Source organism: Malaclemys terrapin, chromosome 4 (genome assembly GCF_027887155.1).
Source record: "Malaclemys terrapin pileata isolate rMalTer1 chromosome 4, rMalTer1.hap1, whole genome shotgun sequence".
NCBI lineage: Eukaryota > Metazoa > Chordata > Testudines > Emydidae > Malaclemys > Malaclemys terrapin.
In genome coordinates this window covers 132,230,978-132,253,819 of record NC_071508.1, presented here as the reverse complement: position 1 = coordinate 132,253,819, position 22,842 = coordinate 132,230,978, and the positions used below count along the sequence as shown (strand labels likewise).

The following is a 22,842-nucleotide window of genomic DNA, read 5'->3' as shown; positions in this document are numbered from 1 at the left end:
GGAGTAGCTCTATGAATGTCAATGGAGTTACTCCAGATTTATATTGGGATAATGGAGATCAGCATCTCAACTGAGATTAGTGTCTGTTTCCATTAGGTGGGCTTCTCACCACAGTGGTTGCAGGGAGCTCCTTTCACTGAATGAAGATGAGTTATTTCCATTATTGTTATAGAAGGATCTCTCTCTTTTTATCTTTCACAAATTTCAAGACATGCTGTCTTTGTAGCAAGAAGGCAGCTCTTAGAATGGAGCGCCTTTTGGGAATTACAGATAGACAATGTTGCCAACTCTCACAATTTTATCATGCTTCTTGAAATATTTGGTATTTTGCTCAAGGTCCCAGCTCCTGGAGTGATGTGATTATGTGAAAAGCTCGCTCTCTCGTGCGCACGCGCTCTCTTGTGCGCTTTCTCTCGTTATCTCTTTTAAAAGTAATTTCTAGCCCTCATGGTTGCAGAGAAAAGCTTGAAAAGTGTGAGCTGAGCATACCCAAAAGGCTCAGGAACCAGAAGACAAAGAAAAAGAACCCAGAACATATTGTTTTAAATCTCATGATTTTTAAGTCAATCTTACATTTTTTTCAATATTTCCAATGCCGGGGTGGCAATACTGTATAGATCATCTTCGCTGTTGGATAAAACTCTTCACCACATTGAAAAACTGAATCAAGCCAACAGTAAATTCACTAAAAATGAATCACACGTACTGTACACTCTTGGCTGCATTAAAATATCATCTGCTGCTTACAAAATTTTTATAGCACAGTCAAGGCTAATGGAAAATCATAGCTTTCATCCTGCAGAGACCCAATATGTGACAACTTTAAGAAGTGAGAGTCATAACAAAAATAGAAGCTAATGATACTTGAGATAGATGAGATTTGTTTCTTTAGCATAAACTTTTCTAGACCAATGGACCAAATTCTTCTTTCAGTTACACTAGTATAAATCTAGAATAAATCCACTAAGTCAATTGACTCCATTGATTTCAATGGATATATATGCTAGAATTAATTCATACCAGTTTTAGTGAGCAAATTTGTCCCTCAGTTTCAAGAGTCAGCATTCTTCTTTAGTCAAAATCTAGTAATTCAATGAGATAGGAAAAAAAACACCACTGCAATAGTTCAAATTGTAAACTCTTTGAGGCAAGGAATGTATCTTGTGTTTATTCTGTATAGTACCGTGGTAGATTAAGGAGCTAAGAGTTCTAAAATAACAAATGTCCTCATATTTGTGCAAATATAATAATTTGTGTGTGTTTGCGCTGCTAAAAGAACATTAAAGTTGCAAAGGCAAGCACTCAAAAGATAGGAAATGCCAGAATTAAGGTTGCCTGTGTATATGCATTATAATATAGTCTTTAATCATACAACCACACTGTTTTTCCACAGGACCTCTATCATATCCCCTCTTAGTCATCTCTTTTCCAAGATGAAAAATCCCAGTCTTCTTAATCTCTCCTCAGAGAACCCGTTCCATGCTCTATCATTTTTGTGGTCCTTCTTTGTACCTTTTCCAATTCTAATGTATCTTTTTTGAGCAGGGGCTATCAAAACTGCATGTAGTATTCAAGGTGTGGGCATACCAAGAGTTTATCTAGTGGCATTATGATATTTTTCTGTTTTATTATCTATCCCTTTTGTTATGGTTCCTAACATTCTGTTAGCTTTTTTGACTGCACATTGACCGGATGTTTTCAGAGAAGTATCCACAGTGATGCCAGGATCTCTTTCTTGAGTGGTAACAGCTAATTTGGATCCCATCATATTGTATGTATAGTTGGGATTATGTTTTCCAATGTGCATTACTTTACATTTATCAACATTGAATTTCATCTGCCATTTTGTTGCCCGGTCACCCAGTTTTGTGAGATCCCTTTGGAACTCTTCGCAGTCTGCTTTGGACTTAACTGTCTTGAATAATTTTGTATCATCTGCAGTACTGATCCTGGGGGAACACCACTATTTATCTCTCCATTCTGAAAACTGACCCTTTATTTCTACCGTTTGTTTCCTGTCTTTTAACCAGTTACTGATCCATGATAGGATCTTCCCTTTTATCCCAGGATTACTTTGCTTAAGAGACTTTCGTGAGGGACCTTGTCAAAGGCTTTCTGAAAGTCCAAATACACTACAGCCACTAGACCACCCTTGTCCAGGTGTTTGTTGACCCCCTCAAAAAATTCTAATAGATTGGTGAGGCATGGTTTCCCTTTACAAAAGCTGTATTGATTCTTCCCCAACAAATCATGTTCATCTACATGTCTGATAATTGCGTTGTTTGCTATAGTTTCAACCAATTTTTCTGGTACTGAAGTTAGGCTTACTGGCGTGTAATTGCCAGGATCGCCTCTGGTCAGACTAATCAGCCCAAGTCTCTCCCTGCAGACTCCCTGTCTAAGTCCTCATCTCCCCTCCCAGTTGCTCTCCATGACCAGCCACTCCCAGTCTCATTACTCAGTCAGTCACTGTTCCCCCCCCCCCAAATCCTTGTGCAATCCATCCCTGCCCTCCCCTCAACCTCCAGGTGTCTCTCCCCCTTCCTTTCAGTCCCAGTATCCCACCCCATCCAATCTGTTTTCCCCAGCCCCTTGTCTCAGTCTTCTTGTCCAGCCAGTCCCAGTCTTCCCCCGTGCTTTGTCCTATCTCAGTATTACTTCTCTCACCAACTTGCTCCCAGTCTCTCCCCTTACTCCCAGTCTCCTTGCCCAGCCAGTCCCAGCCTTCCATCCACTCCTCCTGGGCACCAGTGTGGGGGTCACTGGCAGCCCAGGAGAGACAGGCTCCCTGCTCTCAGTTCTAGTCCCTGGCACCACCCTGAAGCAACTGATTTCAATCTGTGGGGATGGTGCAGGTCAGCACTAGGAACTGTGAAGGGGTGGGTCTTGCTCACTGAGGATGGAATCTTTGGAGAGTTTATCTGGTAAAGGCTGAAAAGTCTCTACTGAGCATGTGTAAGATGAGATTTTTTCAAAGGTTTATAACTTGGCCAAAATTGGGTGGCTTTTCACAGGCAGAGAAAAAGGCACATCCTCCTAACACAAAAGTCACCCAAAGTCAAATTTCAAGTTTGCCTATGAATTTTTTTTAACATTGCAAAACATTTTCCCCCAATTTCATTCTCGGAAATGTCTGAACCATTCTGGCTGAAGCTTTCCAAAAATATTCAGCCTGAAGCTGACACCCAACATGGAAAATTTCAGCACAAATAGTTAACTTTCCACCTATAATGCAAGCCTTAGCATGAATGTGCAATTTGGCCAAGTTACGGTTGCCATGTGAAATGGAAATTTGAATTCACTAACATTTTAATTTAAATTCTAAGCCATAGTATTACATTTTTTAACTTTATATATGCAATGATAGTTATAGGCATTTGGTACTGTATCTAGCTGGTAAAGTAAAGGACTGGAAGTCAGGACACCTGGACTCTGTTCCATAATATGGCACTGTAGATGGGTGAGGTAATATCTTTTATTGGATCAGTTTCTGTTGGTGCAAGAGACAAGCTTACACAGAACTCTTCAGGTCGGGAAAACATACTCAGGCCTTGGCTACACTTGCGAGTTACAGCACTGTAAAGGCTCCCCCAGCGCTGTAACTCACTCCCCGTCCACACTGGCAAGGCATTTGCAGCGCTGTATCTCCGTGGTTGCAGCGCTGCATGTACTCCACCTCTCCGAGAGGAATAGCAAGTATTGCGCTGCCGCTGCAGCGCCAGTGTGGCCGCCCAATGCACTGTGAATGGCCTCCAGAATTATGCGGCAGTATCCCACAATGCCTGTTCTAGCCACTCTGGTCATCAGTTCAGACTCTACTGCCCTGGCCTCAGGTAACCAACCATGTGACCGACCCTTTACATTTCCCAGGAATTTTAAAAATCCCCTTCCTGTTTGCTCAGCCCGGCATGGTGTGGAGTGCTATCAGCGAATCTTTCCAGGTGACCATGCCTCCACGCGCCAAGCGAGCCCCAGCATGGAGCAATGGCGAGTTGCTGGACTTCATCAGTGTTTGGGGGGAGGAAGCTGTACAGTCCCAGCTGCGCTTCAGCCGTAGGAATTACGATACCTTCGGGAAGGTATCAAAGGACATGATGGAAAGGGGCCATGACCGGGACGCCCTGCAGTGCAAGATTAAAGTGAAGGAGCTGCGGAGTGCCTACCGCAAAGCCCGCGATGCAAATGGCTGCTCAGGTGCTCCCCCCACGACCTGCTGATTCTACAAAGAGCTGGATGCGATACTTGGGGTTAACCTCACCTCCACCCTGAGCACCACTATGGACACTTCAGAGCCGGTGGGGGGGGGGAGGAAGAGGAGGAGGAAAACGGGAGTGATGGTGGTGGGCCGGATGGAGACACCCCGGAATCCCTGGAGCCATGCAGCCAGGAGCTCTTCTCGAGCCAGGAGGAAGGTAGCCAGTCGCAGCGGCCGGTACGTGGTGGAGGACAAACAGAAGAGCAGGTTCCCGGTAAGTGGGTTTTTTTTTTTCGGGAAGGAATTTTTTCAGTGCGGGCTCTTTGGGAGAGGAGGGTTAGGAATGCATGCCTGGATGTGGAATAGTGCATTGATGTGGTTTATCACATCGCGGTAATCGACCTCGGTAATCTCCTCGAATGTCTCATCCAGAACGTGTGCAATGCGCTTGCGCAGGTTTATCGGGAGAGCCACCGTGGTCCTTGTCCCAGCCAGGCTAACGTGTCCGCGCCACTGTGCCGCGAGGGGACCATTGCTGCACACAGGCAAGCTGCATATGGGCCAGGGCAGAAGCCGCATTGCAGTAGAAGACCCTCCCTTGCTTCCCAAGTCACCCTCAGCAGCGAGATATCGTCCAGGACGAACTCCTGTGGAAAATGTTGGGACAGTGTTCAGTGTAGGTGCCCCCTGAAGCTGTTGGCTCTCCCCAAGTCACAGCAACCCAGAGGACAGTGCAGCCCTGAAACAATCAGTCTCCCTTACTCATCATTTTGAGGCTCCTGTGGGATATGTGTGCTCTGTTTCTGACGGGAAATTATGCTATTGTGTAGACCCTGTGTGTTTTCTACTCCTTAAGTGCGGGGGGAATCATTACTCTGTCTGGCATAAACAATGCTGCCTCTGTTAAATGTTGCATTTTGCCTATACAGCTGCATCAACCTTGAGACCTCAGCCGTCCCTCTTATCGCCTGCTCAGAGACTGCAAAGACTCAGGAAGAGACCGCGAAAAAGCAAAGAAGACATGCTGCAAGAAGTGATGCGGCAATCTATTAAAGAGAATGAGAAAGCACAGGACTGGAGGGAGAGAGAAAGCAGGATCCGCCAGGAAAACGCAGCGCACCAGCGGCAAAGCACCGCGCACTGGCAGCAAAGTACTGATAGGCTCATAAGCATCCTGGAGTGCCAAGCAGATGCTATCCAGGAGCTGGTAGCCATGCCAAAAGAGGAGCAGTAACGCAAACGCCACCCCCCCTACAGCCCTTGTCCCAAAACTCTTTCCGTTGTGCCCCACTGTCACCTCCAACCCACTTTCCCCAATTTCCGTGTTCTTCACGCCACCCGCTGCCTCCAACACCAGTATCCTCACCACCCAGCCCTGAAAACCACGACCCTTACCCTCTGCACTCAACTCCCATCACCATGCAGTATAGCTGTCCTGAAGTACAGCACTCACTGCACAGCATACCAGACAGGACATACGCGAATCTGTGATTGTACTGTTCCACACTCCACCCCCTTGTTTCTTTTCAATAAATACATTTTTTTTCTTTTTCAATAAATGAATTCTTTGGCTTTGAAAACATTCTTTATTATTGCATAAAGTAAAAGACTCCTTAGCCCAGGAAATAAACAGGCACTGCAAGTCTGCTTGTCTGCTAAGCAGACACTGATTCCTAAAGATTGGCACTACTGCACTTCACTCCCGTGCAGGGCACCAGATATCACTGCTGGTTTTCAGCCTCAAATTGCTCCCTCAAGGCATCCCTAATCCTTGCAGCCCCGCGCTGGGCCCCTGTAATAGCCCTGCTCTCTGGCTGTGCAAATTCAGCCTCCAGGTGTTGAACCTCGGAGGTCCATGCCTGAGTGAAGCTTTCACCCTTCCCTTCACAAATATTATGGAGGGCACAGCACGCAACCGCGAGGATGCTGTTTTTGGCCAAGTCCAGCTTCCCATACAGAGATTGCCAGCGGCCCTTTAAATGGCCAAAGGCACACTCCACAGTCATTCGGCACCAGCTCAGCCTGTAGTTGAACCGTTCCTTGCTGCTGTCAAGGCTCCCTGTGTAGGGTTTCATGAGCTATGGCATTAACGGGTAAGCGGGATCTCCAAGGATCACAATGGGCATTTCAACTTCCCCTACCATGATCTTTCACTCTGGGAAAAAAGTCCTGGCCCGCATCTTCCTGAACAGCCAAGTGTTCCGAAAGATGCGTGCATCATGCACATTTCCGGGCCAGCCTGTGTTAATGTCAATGAAACGCCCACGGTGATCCACAAGCGCCTGGAGAACCATAGAGAAATACTCCTTCCGATTAACGTACTCGGATCCTAGGTGGGGTGGTGCCAGAATAGGAATGTGTGTCCCATCTATCGCCCCTCCACAGTTAGGGAACCCCATTTGTGCAAAGCCATCCACTATTTCCTGCATGTTACCCAGAGTCACGGTTCTTCTGAGTAGGATGCGATTAATGGCCTTGCAAACTTGCATCAACACGATTCCGACGGTCAACTTTCCCACTCCAAACTGGTTTGCAACCAACCGGTAGCTGTCTGGAGTTGCCAGCTTCCAGATTGCAATAGCCACCCGCTTCTCCACTGGTAGGGCAGCTCTCAATCTTGTGTCCTTGCGCCGCAGGATGGGGGCGAGCTCCTCACACAGTCCCAGTGGCTTTTCTCATCCAAAAGTTCTGCAGCCACTGCTCGTCATCCCAGACTTCCATGACGATGTGATCCCACCACTCGGTGCTTGTTTCCCGAACCCAAAAGCAGCGTTCCACGGTGCTGAGCATGTCCTTGAATGCCACAAGCAATTTCATGTCGTACGCGTTACGCGGCTCGATAGCATCGTCATACTCCTCACTCTCACTTTGGATCTTAAGGAATAGTTTTACAGCCAAACGTGACGTGCTGGCAAGACTCGTCAGCATCCACCTCAGCAGTTCGGACTCCATTTCCCGCAGACAGATCGCGCTGCACAGAAACCATTGAAAGATGGCGCCAAAGGTGGACGGAAACAAAGGGATTTCTGGGATGCGAAGCAATGCATCATGGGGCATTGGGACAGGACCCAGAATCCCCCGCACCCAAGCCCCCTTCCCACAACCCACGGCGCCAGAATGAGAAAAGGTGCTCTGTGGGTTAGCTGCCCATAATGCACCGCTCCCAATAGTGCTGCAATTGCCGCAAATGTGGCCACGACAGGGCGCTGGGCAGCTGTCAGTATGGACGAAGTCAGGTTTAACTCTCAGCGCTGTACATCTGCAAGTGTAGCCAAGGCCTCAGTGTTACAGCTAAATACAAGGGAGAACAGATTGTTTAGCATAAGTAATTAACACATATTTCAAAGGAACAGTCAAGGTGAAGTGGCCTGTTAACACCTCTCCAGTCATGTGGGGTAAAGGGAGGGAGCGGGGAAAAAGGCAGTTTGAGTGGGGAGATGTTGTTAGTGGGCAGGGGAGGATTAGGGTTAGGGGCGGATTAGGCCCCCCCCCCAATCTCCCCTGGCGCTCCTGCAGGGAGTGAGGTTGGGGAGCGGGGCAAGCCCCCGCACCGCAATTCCGCCCCCTGGCTGGACTGCTGGGCCAGCGGAGCAGGTCAGGGTGTGGGGGCGCCCATTTTTCCGGGGTCCCCCAATTGGCCAGGGCCCCTGGGCACAGGCCTTGTTGGCCCAGTGACTAATCCGCCACTGTTAGTGGGTTACAGATTGTTGTAATAAGCCATAAATCCAGTCTGTTCAATCCATGATTTTTAGTGTCTAGCAAAGTTATGAATTTAAGCTCCCAGGCTCATCTTTTGAAGGTATTGTGCAGGTTTCCTTTGAGGATGAGGAGTGAGAGTTCAGCTATAGAGTGATCATATGGCACTGACAGTGTGAGTTTGAACAAATCAAAGAAGAGACACAGTGAGGTTATGTGAGAAAAAAGATTGCTATCCTACTTCTAATACCTCAATACAGTAAAAGCTTTGTTTTCCGGCATACTGGGAGAATGGGGGGTGCCGGGAAGTCAAAAATTCTGGTTAACTAAGCGTTATAGTTACCAATGGAGGGAGGGAGTTTGGATGCAGGAGCCAGGGAGGGAGCCTGCCAGCCCCGCACTAACCGGACTTTTATGGATATCAGAGACTTAGTTTCAAGAGCCTCTAGTGAAAGACTCTATGTAATGAAAAATACTGACATACTATTAAAAACAAACAGAGCGTATGACTGTGATTCATTTCAGATTTCATGCACTCCACACCTATGTAGTCCAGAGTGCAGTGTGCTCTACAGAGCTCTGTGTGCCCCACGGAGCATGTGACATTTTAAATGGCCACAGGAGGATATGGGGCATCAGAAAGGCAGCCAGGGCTGCAGCCACCCCACCTCAAAAGCCATTTTAAAGCTGAAGACAAGAAATAAGAATCTTAACACCTATTCCCATCCTAAGACATCATCAGAAGGGACTCAACAGGTTTGGCAGTCTTTCTCCTGCCCCAACCAGCTGTCACTTTCTTATTTCATCCACTCTTAAGGGATGAGGCACCATGAGGCGCAAAACCAGGTTTGAACACACAACTGCATAGTCAATAAAAGAAGAGGAATAGTTGGATCAGGGTATATATGGAGAGTCCAGAGTGATGAAGGCTGAGAATGGAGTAGTTTACCAAAGCCCAACTACTCTGAATACATCTAGTAGTTAGCTCTCCTGCCTTGCTAAAAGATTAGGCAAAAGTCACTAATCCAGTCCCCCGGCACTCATGGCAGGACTAAGTATTATCTAGACCATCCCTGACAGGTGTTTGTCTAACCTGCTCTTAAATATCTCCAACGATGGAGATTCCACAACTTCCCTAGGCAATTCCCTAGTGCTTAACCACCCTCGCAGTTAGGAAGTTTTTTTCCTAATATCCAATCTAAGCTGCTCTTGCTGCGATTTAAGCCCATTGCTTCTTGTCCAATCCTCAGAGGTTAAGGAGAACAATTTATCTCCCTCTTCCTTGTAACAATCTTTTATGTACTTGAAAACTTATGTCCCCCTCAGTCTTCTCTTTTCCAGACTAAACAAACCCAATAAACACACACTACTGAATAGTTCAGAATAAATATATTGTATATTATAGAGGCCTTCAAAGTAAGGAAAGCCAAATAAACTGAATAACCCATTTAATATTTTAGTGTCAAACTCTTATATTCTTGGTGTATTCCAATAATAATAACCTGGACCAAGTTTAATAAAGCTGATATTTTTTCTCTTAGTTCCCGTTCTTCAGAAAAAACAAATTTGTCTCCACCAATTTTCCTCCACTGGCAGTAGTGACAATTCTACCTCAATAACTAGCTGCAGGCAATAATGCCTTAAGTAATATATTGATGGCCCTTTGGCCTGAGTTGTCAGCCAGTATTTGGGGCTTTGCCCAGTTGTTTCTGTCAGCAGGGCCGGCTTTAGGCCAATTCCACCAATTCCCCCGAATCGGGCCCCACGCTTAAGAGGGCCCCGCACCCAGTGGCAGGGTCACCCAGAGTGGGGGGGGCAAGTGGCAGATAATCCCTTCACTGGCTAGAGGCACCTTTTTAATTTTTACTCACCCGGCGGCGCGCCAGGTCTTTGGCAGCGGGTCCTTCACTCGCTCCGGGTCTTTGGCGGCACGTCCTTCAGTGCCGCCGAAGACCCGGAGCGAGTGAAGGACCCGCCACCAAAGACTAGGAGCATGGCCCGGTGAGTACAAGCCCCACGTGTTTTTTTTTAAGGTGTTTTTTTTTTTTTTTTAAGTCATCCCTGTCGGGGCCCCGTCGAAACTGTTCGAATCGGGCCCCGCACTTCCTAAAGCCGGCTCTGTCTGTCAGGAAGAGAAACTGATGATACCGGTCAGCTGTTTCTTTGGTGCAGTCCTGTTCATTTACAAAGAACATACAGCAAGTCTGTTTCCTTGTCGTCCTTTTCCCTCCCACTCTGTTGCTGTTTCCTACCATTCCCCGTAACCTGCCTCCAACATAAGCACAGAAAAGGAGAAATAATGTAACAAGATATGTACTCATAATCATCCTGTTCAACTTCCTAGTATGTTATACCCTTTCCCCAGGCTTTTTAGATTTCAGGTTCTTTAGCACAGGCCTGTCTTCCTGTGAGTCTGTACAACGCCTAGCATAATAGGGATAGGGAGGAAGGATGATCCTGTGGTTACAGCACTTCCTTTGGATGTGGGAGGCCAGGATTCAATTCCCTGCTCTGCCACAGACTTCCTGTGTGAACCTGGGCAGTCATGCAGTCTCTTTATGCCGCAGTTTCCCATCTCTAAAACGAGGATAATAAATAGGACCCTACCAAATTCATGGTCCATTTTGGTCAATTTCATGATCAGAGGATTTTCAAAATTGTAAATTTCACGGTTTTCATGGTTTTGAAACTGTGGGGATCCCGACCCAAAAGGAGGTTGGGGGAGGGAGGGTGTTGCAAGGCTATTGTAGGGGGTTCGCAGTATTTCCACCCTTACTTCTGAACTGCTGCTTGCAGCAGCACTGCCTTCAAAGCTGGGCTCCTGGCCAGCAGACATTGTTCTCTGCCCAGGCAGCTCTGAAGGCAGTGCCACCAACAGCAGCAGCACAGAAGTGTGGCAATCCCTCCCACATAGAATAGCCAGATTTCACAAGGGAGGCCAGATTTCACGGTCCATGATGCATTTTTCACAGCCATGAATTTGGTAGGGCCCTAATAATAGTACTTGAAACATTGCCTAGTGCCCCATGTGCTTTTCCTGCTAAGCCCATAAATAAGCCATGTAAATATAGTTTTTCCTCATTTTGTTCATTCTATTACGTGACAGGTTGAGTATCTTGAAAGACCTAAACTCCTAAGTTTTCTATCCAAGAATTTTAATGCTCGCCGCACCAGAAATGGACATGTTCAAGTATAAAAAAAAAAGGAAAACTGAGAAGTTAAAATGTTGACCTTGAAGTATTTAATAAGCCAAGAGATGCCAGGGAAAGCTGACCTGGGTGTGTATTCCAAACATGGGAACTCAGTGATACAAGAGAGGAAATTCCCTGCCTCAGCCCTGACGTGGCCAATAACTCTGCACTAGAGCAGATAACCCCAGTGAAGTCAATAGGGTTTCACATGGGCACAGGGCCCAGCTGCAGGGAGTCACCTATAGGAATGGAGCCTTAGAATTTAGTTTTCCCATAGCATGAAACAAGGTGTGTAAAGCTTAAGAAAACTGAAAAGCAGATGAACAGATTTCCCCCCACCCCTTAAATTGGGGGAGGGTCCCTCACAGTAAAGCAGAATCGAAAGTTATGCTGATTAGAATATGCTGAATTCTGCTTAATAGTTCATGATTTGCAGGCACCACTGTAAAAAATACAGTGAGTGTAAAAGGTAAATAAAGATAGTTATGCTCAAAAGCTTCTGAAATGTAGCATCAACAGGAGAACTGTGTCAATAACACTGAACCTGTGATGTGCTTTCTAAACAGCATGTTGTCGCCCTAAGGGAAAATCAGTGTCCTTGTAGGCAGCTGAAGGACTGGCTTGTTAACAGAGCCGAGGGTCATAGGTAGCAGAACAGCAGACAGACCCAAGAACAGGATGAGTGACACTGGAAAAAATTAGTCCAATTAGAGCAGATGCTCACACAGGTAAATATCATAGGTTTTGAATAGTTTCTCCTATGTATACAGCTCCAGAATTAAATGAATGTTGTTTGGTAGCTATGGCTTTCCGCCTTCTCTAGGATTTCCCCAAGATAGCATAGAAAATAACCTATGATCTGGGATTTTAACTGTAAGCTCTCACAAAAAGATCAGTTTATCCTTATACAGTAGAACCTCAGAGTTTCAAACACCTAGGGAATGGAGGTTGTTCATAATTCTAAAATGTTCGTAACTCTGAACAAAACATTATGGTTGTTCTTCCAAAAGTTTACAACTGAACATTGACTTAATACTGCTTTGAAACTTTACTATGCAGAGGAAAAATGCTCCTTTAACCCTCTTAATTTACATGAAACAAGCACAGAAACAGTTTCCTTACCTTGTCAAATCTTTTTTTAAACTTTCCCTTTTTTTTAGTAGTTTACGTTTAATAGCATTGTACTGTATTTACCCCCCCCCCCCTTTTTTTTTTTTTTGGTCTTGTCTCTGCTGCTGCCTGATTGCATACTTCCAGTTCCCAATGAGGTGTGTGGTTGACTGGTCAGTTTGTAACTCTGGTGTTTGTAACTCTGAGCTTCTGCTGTATTTCATCCAACAAGGAGAGTTCTTGCCTCACAAGGCATGGTTCTTATCCTCACATGGAAATTTAATTTTAAGTATCTGCTCCTTTCTATATAACCATTCCCCACACCCTAGGAAAAAGAACAAATGTTCTTTTTGGAGAACATGGTAAAGAGACATAAGCCTTCCTTTAGGAATGCCCAACAATGCGGTGAACTCTATTGTCAATTTAGCATGAAGGGATTGCAAAAAACACAACGTTTCCCTGGAAAATAATCCCAGGATAGGGAACCTCTCCCATCAGGTGCAGAGCTACTGTAGCCAACTCCCTGACAACTCCTGGCATAAGGAGTAGGAAGGGTATGGCTGGGACATTCCTAAACCCTGAAAAATTCCCCAGTTGTGGCAATACCCACAGGGGCCAAAGCATCTGAGATGTAATTTAGGGTAGCCCTCAGACTACCCTAGCCTATGCTGAGTGCTGAACCAGGCTCTCAGGAGCCTCAGAATGGGGGAAGTGCAAGGTGCTGTCCTTGTGCCAGATACTGCACTAGCACAGGAATGAATTGAGACTTCATCTCAGGCTGACTCCTCACAATATGAGAGACATGCACACAACAGGAGCTAGGAGACAACACAAATGAGTTAGCTAGTCTATTCAGACATACATCAATAGAACAAAAAAACATCAGGAGATTTCTTGAGAACATCAGGAGCATGGGGCATTGTTACCAAAAACAGGAGCCTTAAAGTTCAGATCTTTTTTTTTAAAAAAAAGCAAGCCACACCTAGAGTCACCGACACACAATAAATGTGGAAAACCAGAATGCCATTTTCACAGGGTCAGTTTCCAAACTACCAGCACTGTAAATACAATCTGGGATCTGAGAAGCAGGCTGGGTCTTATCTTCTTACACATCAATAAGCTAAATCCAGTCCTCAGTTACACTTGTTCAGCCTATTTAATTGATTGCATTGGTGGAAATTAAAATCACAACAGCCATCTATTTCCCCCCCTCTGATTTTAAGTAATGCAGATTTAATCACATTACCTGGTAGAGGTGAGGGCCGGATGTTGTCAGTATTGTCAGTGCAGGCTCAAGATTTCCTCCCACTTTTCAAAATGGACAAGAATATTTTTGAGTTAGTGACAAAAAAATTTCCCTCTGTGTCATGTACTTATTTTCTAAGTTCTAAACAGATACTTAGGGCCTGACCATTCAGCCTTTACTTACAAGAGTAATTCTCACTTACATGCTTAATGCCATTGAAATCAGTGGAACAACTTGAATAATCAGAACCAAGTTCTTAGAAATGTCTGCAGATAGCATTCATTTAGTGAAGCAGTGCCACTTGAAATTTTGAAACAGGTACATTTTGAAAGGCTGAGACAGAGACAGGCGTTTTGAGAAGAAAAACCATTGGTAGTGCTTTCCGGGAAAAAGCATTCTGTTCTCCCCCACCCCCTACAAATAAAATTGATTTGGTCTCCTCCATGTTTGTTTCATTACGTGTGACGTTTTAAAATTTGCTTTGAAAATACAATTGGTGAGTTAATTGAATTCTTGTGCTAGATCCATGCTACTGGCTAGAACCAAGAGCCAGCAGGCACTGTGTAAAAATTTCTACACACAGCTCTGCCAGTGAAAGTCAACCATACCTTCCTAAACCATTAGTATGGTGCCTTAGCTATGCCCTTCAAGTGGAACTAGGATGAAACCACCATGGGCATTCTATGGCAGAATCTGAACTCATGATTTAAATACCAGTGCTACTAGGAGAACACAAAGCACCTCATCATGAATTTCACCATCTTGTTACAAACATTTTTCCAAACTATTTCCCACTTTCGATAGACACAAAGCCCACTTGCCAATTTCCTTCTTTCCCTCGTTTACCATAATCACGTGGAGAAGTGCTGCAGTGTGAAATTATAATTGAAAATTATTTGAATACAAGTCAACATTACCAAAAAGTTAAAATGTGAGATTTATATGGCAAAACAATTTCAAGGTAAGTCTTTAAAGACCTCCTTTCAGGGCCATTCAAATATAATATTTCCAGTCTTAGAAAGACCATGATGATGTGATTAAAATCCTAAAACAAATATGAGAAAATTTGGAGATCAGTTTTGTAATAATGAAATAAGGTCAATGCAAATTAAATTCCTTTTAACGCAAATGAAATTAAACAAAGACAATACAATATTAAGACGTAAGTCCACAACAGTAAGGGAAATTCTGAGTTAAGGCTTTATGCTATTCTGGTGAAAATGTCACTGTGCAAAAGTGTATGTGTGTGGGGGGAAGGTACTTTATTCTTTAGTATATTTGCTCCGTGTGTGTCTTCAACTCATACCTACTTAAGAGGAGATTGGTGATTTATAAAATTATTACACAGTTTACTTGGATGCTACATGTTTCACGTTAATAAATTAAATATGAAGAACTCAGCCATCACATACTTTGTACAGACTAGTATGTTTAGTCATGTAGGATTGCATTTATCGAGTATTTGTCTCTTCCCCGCATCATTCCTCCTTCCCCTTCCCACAGTTAAAATTTCCTCCTGAGGAACAGAATCACATCTGTGCTAATGATGCTCCTGCCCCTAATATTTCCCAAGAAGCAAGAGCAGAGAATAGTGGCTGAGAGGCATTGTGTCAAATTCAGTCTGCAGCTGCTCTTGCTGATAGAAAGGATGGGCTGCTTCATTACACAACTAAGGGCATTGGTTTGTCTTTCATCCCTCCTATTAGTGTTTCTATCCATTGCACATCTTCAGCAACTCTCGACCTGTTCCAATACGAGTCCCTAGCAGGAGTGTGAAACTGACAAGGATTTTGTCAGTCACTGCTGCTCCTGCTGGAATGCCTGGTAAAACAGCAGCAGGTGAGAACTTGGAGGGAGAAATAATCTTAAAGGATGAAGAGAGTGCTAACGGCACGATGGTCTAGTGGCAGCACACACTACTTTGAGGTGAGTTTAGTCTTGCTCCTTGGGCCAGGAGGGCTAGGAATACTGGGGAAAGCATCCTACCCTCTCTTGTTCCAGTGAAAGAACAATCTGACCGGTGGAGGACGAGTGGCCCGCTCTCAGCAGAAGGGAGGGTCACTGTTATACAGAGCTTTTCCTAGATTCATCAATTCCAATGCCAGAAGGGACTGCTGTGATCATTAGCATATGTCTACAGCCACTACAGTGGCACAGCTATGGCACTGCAGCTGTGCCGCTTAGCACCGTAGAGAAAGAATTCTTCCATTGACCTAGCTGTGTCTACACCTGGGGTAAGGTCAGCCTACCCACAATATTCAGGGTGCAAATCTTTTCATAGCCCTGAGTGATGTCAACCTAATTTTTAAGTGTAGACTAGGCAGTCTGATCACCTGTATAACATAGGCCATAGAATTTCCCCAAATAAATTATTTTGAACTAGAGCATGCCATTAAAAAAATCCAATCTTGATTTAAAATAATAATCCTCACTGTTAAAAATGTAGGCCTTATTTCTGGTATTTACATACTGTGATCAAGTCACCCCTTAACAATCTCTTTGTTAAGCTTTGAGGGGGAAGGAAATAAAAATGGGGCTCCTGGAAGTCAACCATTCTCCAGAAGGAGTGGGTGTCAAAGAGATGGAGGAGAGGAAAGATGCAAAGACACAACATGAGGATAGAAACATTACAAGAGATAAGTGGCCTGGGGGTTGAGAGAAACAAGAAATCCAAAAGGAGGGTGTGGAGTGGAGGAGGAAAAGAGAAAGACCCCAGGGAGGAGAGGAGCGAGAAAAGAGAACAGGAAAAACAAAGAGACAAAGATGATGAATTGCTTAATTTTAAGGGAGGAGACTTGTAACTGAAAGGACCCCAGGTAGCGGAAGCCTCCCTTTTAATTATAAAATCACCCACCTGTTCATGCTCTCTGTATGTGTGTATATATATCTCCTCAATATATGTTCCATTCTATATGCATCCGAAGAAGTGGGCTGTAGTCCACGAAAGCTTATGCTCTAATAAATTTGTTAGTCTCTAAGGTGCCACAAGTACTCCTGTTCCATTTGAGAATGTGAATGAGGGCAATTCAGTTTTGCTGGCCCAGAGAGTGGAAGGGGAAATGTACCCCTGATGTGCATATTGTTGGTAGAGCCACTGACCTGTCTGTGTCTCCCTTTCTGTCACTTCCCATCTTTTCATGGACTGAGTGGTGCTGCCATCCTGAACCCACAGGACAAAGCCATGGAAACACATACATTAATATTTTCTAAATGAGTTTTAATTTCAAGTGTATTTATAAACTTACATGGTTAAAAACCATGCTTTTTTTCTTCAATGACTGTGAGGCCAATAGAGTGCTGCAGAAGCACATATGGAGTGGAGCCCAAATGGGCAGTCCAAAAATAATGCCTTATATATATTTCAGGAATGCATCATAACTATACTTAGGATGTGGAATTTATCTTCATGGGATGAGTGTGACTTCATCATCTACAAAGAGAGTTATCGGGAGTGGATAATGCACACACCCCTCTCAAATGTGAAGTCCGAATCATCAGTATATTTCATGTATTTAAAGTGTTTATCTGGGACCCATTGCCCTGGTGTCTGGGTGCCTCACAGTCTGCCTAAAAATAAACAAATATCAGTTACCCAAATGGGTGACTCATAATCATACACAAACCCCCTTATAGCAAAGGTTGGTTAATTAATTCAAAGCCTGATTCAACAGGTGATCCTTATGCTATGTGCTGTCATCATACTAGTATAATTATTACACAAAGGGCCAAAATCTCCAACATTGGCATAGAAAGGTGTAAACTAAACTACTCTCCCCCTTCTGGCCTACCAAAAACCCCATTGCACCACAGCAGGAATTTATCCCCCATGGCAGCTGGCTTTACAGTGCTCCCCGCCTCAGATTTAGACTAGGGATGGAGGGGCAGCTTCACATTTCACCAGCACGCCGATGGGAATTCTCCAGTGAGAGGGTGCGCTGAGCCATCAAACCAGCATAACGTTCAACCTGGTCTGCGTATACCCTCCTTGAGGTCAGCACTGCCTATCTCGGACACTATGTCAACCACTTAACCACCCACCCTCCCTTCCTCCCTCACCCCCAAATCCGCTAGGCCAATATTTTATAACCTAGTCCTTTTCGGTGGATTTTTTTTTTTAAATTAAAATTGGATATTTGGAGTGCATTGGAATTTTTGTTTGTTTGCTTGATTGATTTTAATCATAATAAAAAAAATAGCAGGAACTGCAGCTGCTTGCTGCCCGGGCAAACTAGGCCCCATAGGCCGCTCTCATGCCAGGGATCTCTGCCATCCTTCTAGTCAGTTTAAACCCTCCCACTGCCAGTGATTTTTGCTCTAAATTAGAGCTGTTAAAAAATGCAGAAACGTTTTCAGAATTTCCCAAAAATTCACCACTCCGTGAGCTGGTCAAAAAATAGCAAAAATGTTGAATTGTTCCACGAAAGTAATGTGAAAAGTTTGTGCCAGCTCTCCTCAGCATGTTTGCAGTTGCCCCTCTTTAAAACTAGGCTTTGCATTCAAATCCACTTCCTGGAGTAGAAGCTAGTACTGCAACTCCCTAGCAGAGGAGACAATGCTAAATTGCTCAGATAGGAGCAACTCTTCTTTACAGGAAAGGGAAGGAGACGGGATATCGAAAGAAACGCCTCATCTTTAATCCCTATGTAACCCTTCTGCTAGGTGGAGCCAGCAGCAACAAGGGCTGGGTTCAATAACCAGGGGTCTCCCCCATAACAATATAACACAGAACCAGCTCGAGCCCCCACCCAATCATCTGGGAAAATTAAACACCATCCCGGGCATCTCTAGGAGGCAATACTTCCCCACTCACAAGCACTGAATCTGTGGATAGCAGAGAAAACTTTTAATAAAAAGAGGAAAGGAACCTGGCATTAATTTGGGAAAACACCACAACCACGATTCGAATCCATCTGGCCATGAAGCCAAACTCCCGCCCCAGAGTACATTGGGCAGTGTTCTTTACCTCTGTTTCTCACCTTGCGGTGTGAAAGTCCAACAAACAAATGTCCCTTTAACATGCCACTCCCCTCTCTCTCCACCGCACCCCACTCACAGCTGCTGTCCTTGGTCAGCAGAGGCCCAGAGTTCAGAGGAGATAAGTAGGCGAGTTCACCTCCTACCTGGAGAGGCAGGGGAAGAAACATTCACGCTGCCACCACCACAACTGGCTCACAGTTGCCGCCGTTCACTCTACATCGCTGCCTGCAGCCACAGCTGTGCCGTCCTTCACGCCCCTGCTGTCATTTGTCGTTGTGCCACCGTTCACTCCACCGCACTGTTGTCTGCTCTGTCATCAATAGCTCTGCGCCGTGACCTTCTGCTGGTCTCTTGATGTTCCATCTGGCATGATTTCAGCTCTCCGTGGGGGAACCTCATTGCTAGTGCAGGCGGGCCAGTCTCTTCCATCCACACACTGTCCTGCAGCAAGTCTAAGCACTTAGACCTGATTACCAGTGATTTCAACTCCAGGGGTCACTTAACAAAACAAGTATCAGGCCTTGGCTACACTTACCAGCTAGTTCGACGGCTGGAAATCGAAGTTCTGGGTTCGACTTATCGCGTCTAGTCTGGACGCGATAAGTCGAACCCGGAAGTGCTTGCCGTCGACTGCGGTACTCCAGCTCGGCGAGAGGAGTACCGCGGAGTCGACGGGGGAGCCTGCCTGCCGCGTGTGGACCAAGGTAAGTTCGAACTAAGGTACTTCGACTTCAGCTACGTTATTCACGTAGCTGAAGTTGCGTACCTTAGTTCGAATTAGGGGGGGTAGTGTAGACCAAGCCTTAGAGTAGCAGCCGTGTTAGTCTGTATCCGCAAAAAGAACAGGAGTACTTGTGGCACCTTAGAGACTAACAAATTTATTAGAGCATAAGCTTTCGTGGACTACAGCCCACTTCTTCGGGCATATGCATATGCATCCGAAGAAGTGGGCTGTAGTCCACGAAAGCTTATGCTCTAATAAATTTGTTAGTCTCTAAGGTGCCACAAGTACTCCTGTTCTTTTAACAAAACAAAAGACTCTCCATGGAGCCTAATCAGCTTTCTCTTTAAACAGGGGAAAGGGGCAGATCAAATGGTGCCTATGACTTAGGCAGAGCCCACACCCCCAGGTAGAAACCACTTTCTCCACCATCTCCCTTCCTCCCTCCACTGCCACTGGGATCTGAACTCCCTGCTTAGCGAATTCAGTTCAGTTGAGGGTGACCCCCTCAATCAGGACAGGCTAAGTACACTTCTGCTGCCCTCTACTCATACAATAAGGATAACAACATTTCATCAACACCAGCCAAAATTGATCACTTTGGCAACACAGCTCTGTCTGCTGGATACCTAGGCAGAGTGGGTGTGTTCATGTAAATACAGTCTGGTCCTGAAGCCTTTTCCCTCCAGCTCATCACTAGCTGTCAGGGGAGAGCTCATTCAAACCTTGCTTACACTTAGGCCATATCTACACTTACAAGCTTACAAAGGCACTGGTGTGGGCCACAGTAGCCTTTTGACACAGAGTAGCATACTGGCTTTGTGTATGAACGAGTGCTGTTGCTTCCTAGTGACTGACTCCGAGAAGATAAGGGACCTAATTACTTTCAACAGCCACAGGAGCTCTCTTTTAGCTCAAGTGATAAAGGTGTGTGTTTTGGGGGCTGAAGGACCAGAGTTCTACCGTAAAATCCTGGCTCCACTAAAGTCAATGGCAAAATTTCCATTGACTTCATCGGTAGCAGGATTTCACGCCCTACTGCTTGTAAAATTGGATCTATAATTCCACCCTGAATATCCATAATCTCACTGAATGCATGTATGATATTTCACTAACTTCAGCTGTACGATTACAGCACAAATCACTGAAGTGGGGTCTTGTCTAAGTGAGACCTTGCATTTCCCTCCACACATAAGTAAAAGCAGTCCAGCAGCATCACAAGAATGAGAATAACATCCTATTCTCACCACAGTGTTCGCAAAGGAGATAGCAGGGTCCACTGAAATGAACTGAAAGATTGATCGTAAGAGTTATATGCATACACACATAATTTCTTTCTGCAGTACCACTTCGAGTTTTCTGTGGACATTCCAAAATGTGTGAAAACAAAGATGATTCAAGTTTTCCCTCGCAGTTTACTGTTTGAATTTCAAAGTGATACTCACTAGCCTACATAATTATCTAAATGAGCTAAGTCTGTAGCTCAAAAGGTGCCCTTTAAATCCATAGAATTGAACTGACGTATGGGCTTTGCACATTATTTGCATAATGAAAAATCCTATTAAAATAAATAAGACTCTGGTCTATACCGTGCTTTTGAAAGTGACTATTTTGTAGTATGAAACAAAAGGGAAAATGTGCTATATGGACAGATGTTAATCTAACACCACAAAATCTATTTAAACAAAAAAAGGGGGAAATTTCTATCATTTTGCAAGAGATTTTGTAGCAGGAAGACTAATAAGAATACAGGATACATTTGCATGATCTGGGCAAGGCTGCAATGTTTGGACATGAAAATCCACACATTGCTTTTGTTTCCCTTTATTTGTAAACATTTTTAGATAGGGAATGTAATGGGACAGCATCAGTTTGAAAACCAGGCAACTTCGGAAAATTAGTTAAAAGTAATCTCCCGTACTACGCCTGCCCCTTTCCACAGCTACCAGTTCTTGTGGGTTTCTAATACTTTTTCTTTTGTTAAAAAAATTCCCTTTTGATCTGTACAAGACCCACACAAAACAGGGCAACTGAATAATTGACTGTACATAAGATAGCAATGAAAGTGATTACACACACAGTGCTGTCAAACACAAACTATAAACATGCTGGAGAAAAATAGAGATTTTTTTCTCTAAGGTCTCACTAACAGTCTTTTATATTAATTATAATTATTATTAATTTAAGACAGAGGTGTTTTAAGTGACTTAGCTGCTAAGTCCATTTTCAAAAGCGAAGGGTGCTTAAGGAGCTTCAGTACCTAAGTCACTTTTGAAAAATGGGACTTAGCCGTCTCAGTCATTTAGGCTTTGCAATGCTGAGCAGAGCAATGGTTAAATACCCTCAAAAATCTGTGCCTTAGTCTCTCTGTGCCTCCGCTCCCTGTATGGGGTAATATCACTTCCCTGATTCCAACCTTTGTCTGTCTTGCATTCAGGACAGGGGCTGCCTGTGTACCTACAGCACAAAGCATGTGCATATATATGTACCCTAGTCCAAAGGGTATGTCTAACACAAGACTTTTAACTAGAGATATTTGGCAGTCAACTCATGGTGACTAACCAGTTTGTATGTACTAATCTGGACAATCCACAAATTTCTGTTTCAGGAGGATGTAAATGCTCAAAATTTACCCCTGAACTCTGTCTATATGGAAGGGGGGGGGAGGGGAAAGTAGTGGCTTTTTCAATCAATTATCTCAGTGAATATGCCTTAACTCTGCTGAACCTTCCCCCACCTCCTTCAGGGTGCATCTTCACTCAGATAAAAGGTGCATTCTGAACATGAATTAACACAAGGTAAAATCCTAATGAACACAATGCAGTTTGTAGTTTTCATGTGAGTTAGCAGGTCAAGGTAAACCCTGTGCTCCCCTATAGTCTATAACTTGACCTGCTAACTTATGTGAGAGCTACAAACTGCATTGTCTTTGCTAGGGTTTTTCCTGGAGTTAGCTAACTTGAGTTAAGAGTGCCCCTTTTTTTCCTAGCGAAGACAAGATCAAAAAGGCTAGCATAAACAAATCAAAGCAGCCCCAACTGATGAGACCAGGACCCCAAAGTGCTACTGTAATACAAATATTAAATCATCATCATCACTCATCACAATATTTGCTGCAGCCTGAAAACACCAAGCTCTCATTTAAAAAGAAAATATTTTATTTATTTTTTCTTATTGCAAAACTTACTGTTTATATAATAATGGTGCTGTCTTATCCCTGTAGCCCTGCAAAAAGCAGTCTCCAGCCAAAAAACCAGCTGCAAAGAAAGGAACCCACGCCTCCTTCACCAACCTATTCGTTTTAATGAGTTGGAAACGTCATTGATTAATTGGGACCATTTAATCAATAACATTATTAACCAACGCCCAATTGTTCTCTCTTTTTTTTCTTTTAATTTTTGTTAAAAGGCGATGAACTACGAAAATCTGTGTCAATGCAATGTCAAGGGTACACAGTTAAAAAAAAAATCACATAAAGTAAAACCATGCAAATGTTAGGGATTCAACAGCACCATTATTTATTTATTCACTTTGTAAATTCTGTTATATTAACACAGAGGGGATTGAAGGGGGGCTTTTGGGGGGAATTCTTACAGTACAAAAATATCTACTTGAATATTTTGGCACAAGCGGTGAGTGAGGGTTGACTGGACACAGCCTGAGCTCTGCTTTCATTGCTTCTGCAGACTTACACTTTGAATTTCAT

General features: G+C 44.3%; 1 protein-coding gene across 1 annotated transcript in view; it reads right to left on the bottom strand.

Moving 5' to 3' along the window:
* TRAF3 (TNF receptor associated factor 3) overlaps positions 1 to 22,342 on the bottom strand; it is a 135,374-nt gene extending 113,032 nt beyond the window's left edge. Inside the window, exon 1 of the mRNA XM_054027876.1 lies at positions 22,324 to 22,342. The gene's annotated coding sequence lies outside the window, so the exon portion shown is untranslated. The remainder of the gene's footprint in view (positions 1 to 22,323) is intronic.
* Positions 22,343 to 22,842: the final 500 nt, after the last annotated feature.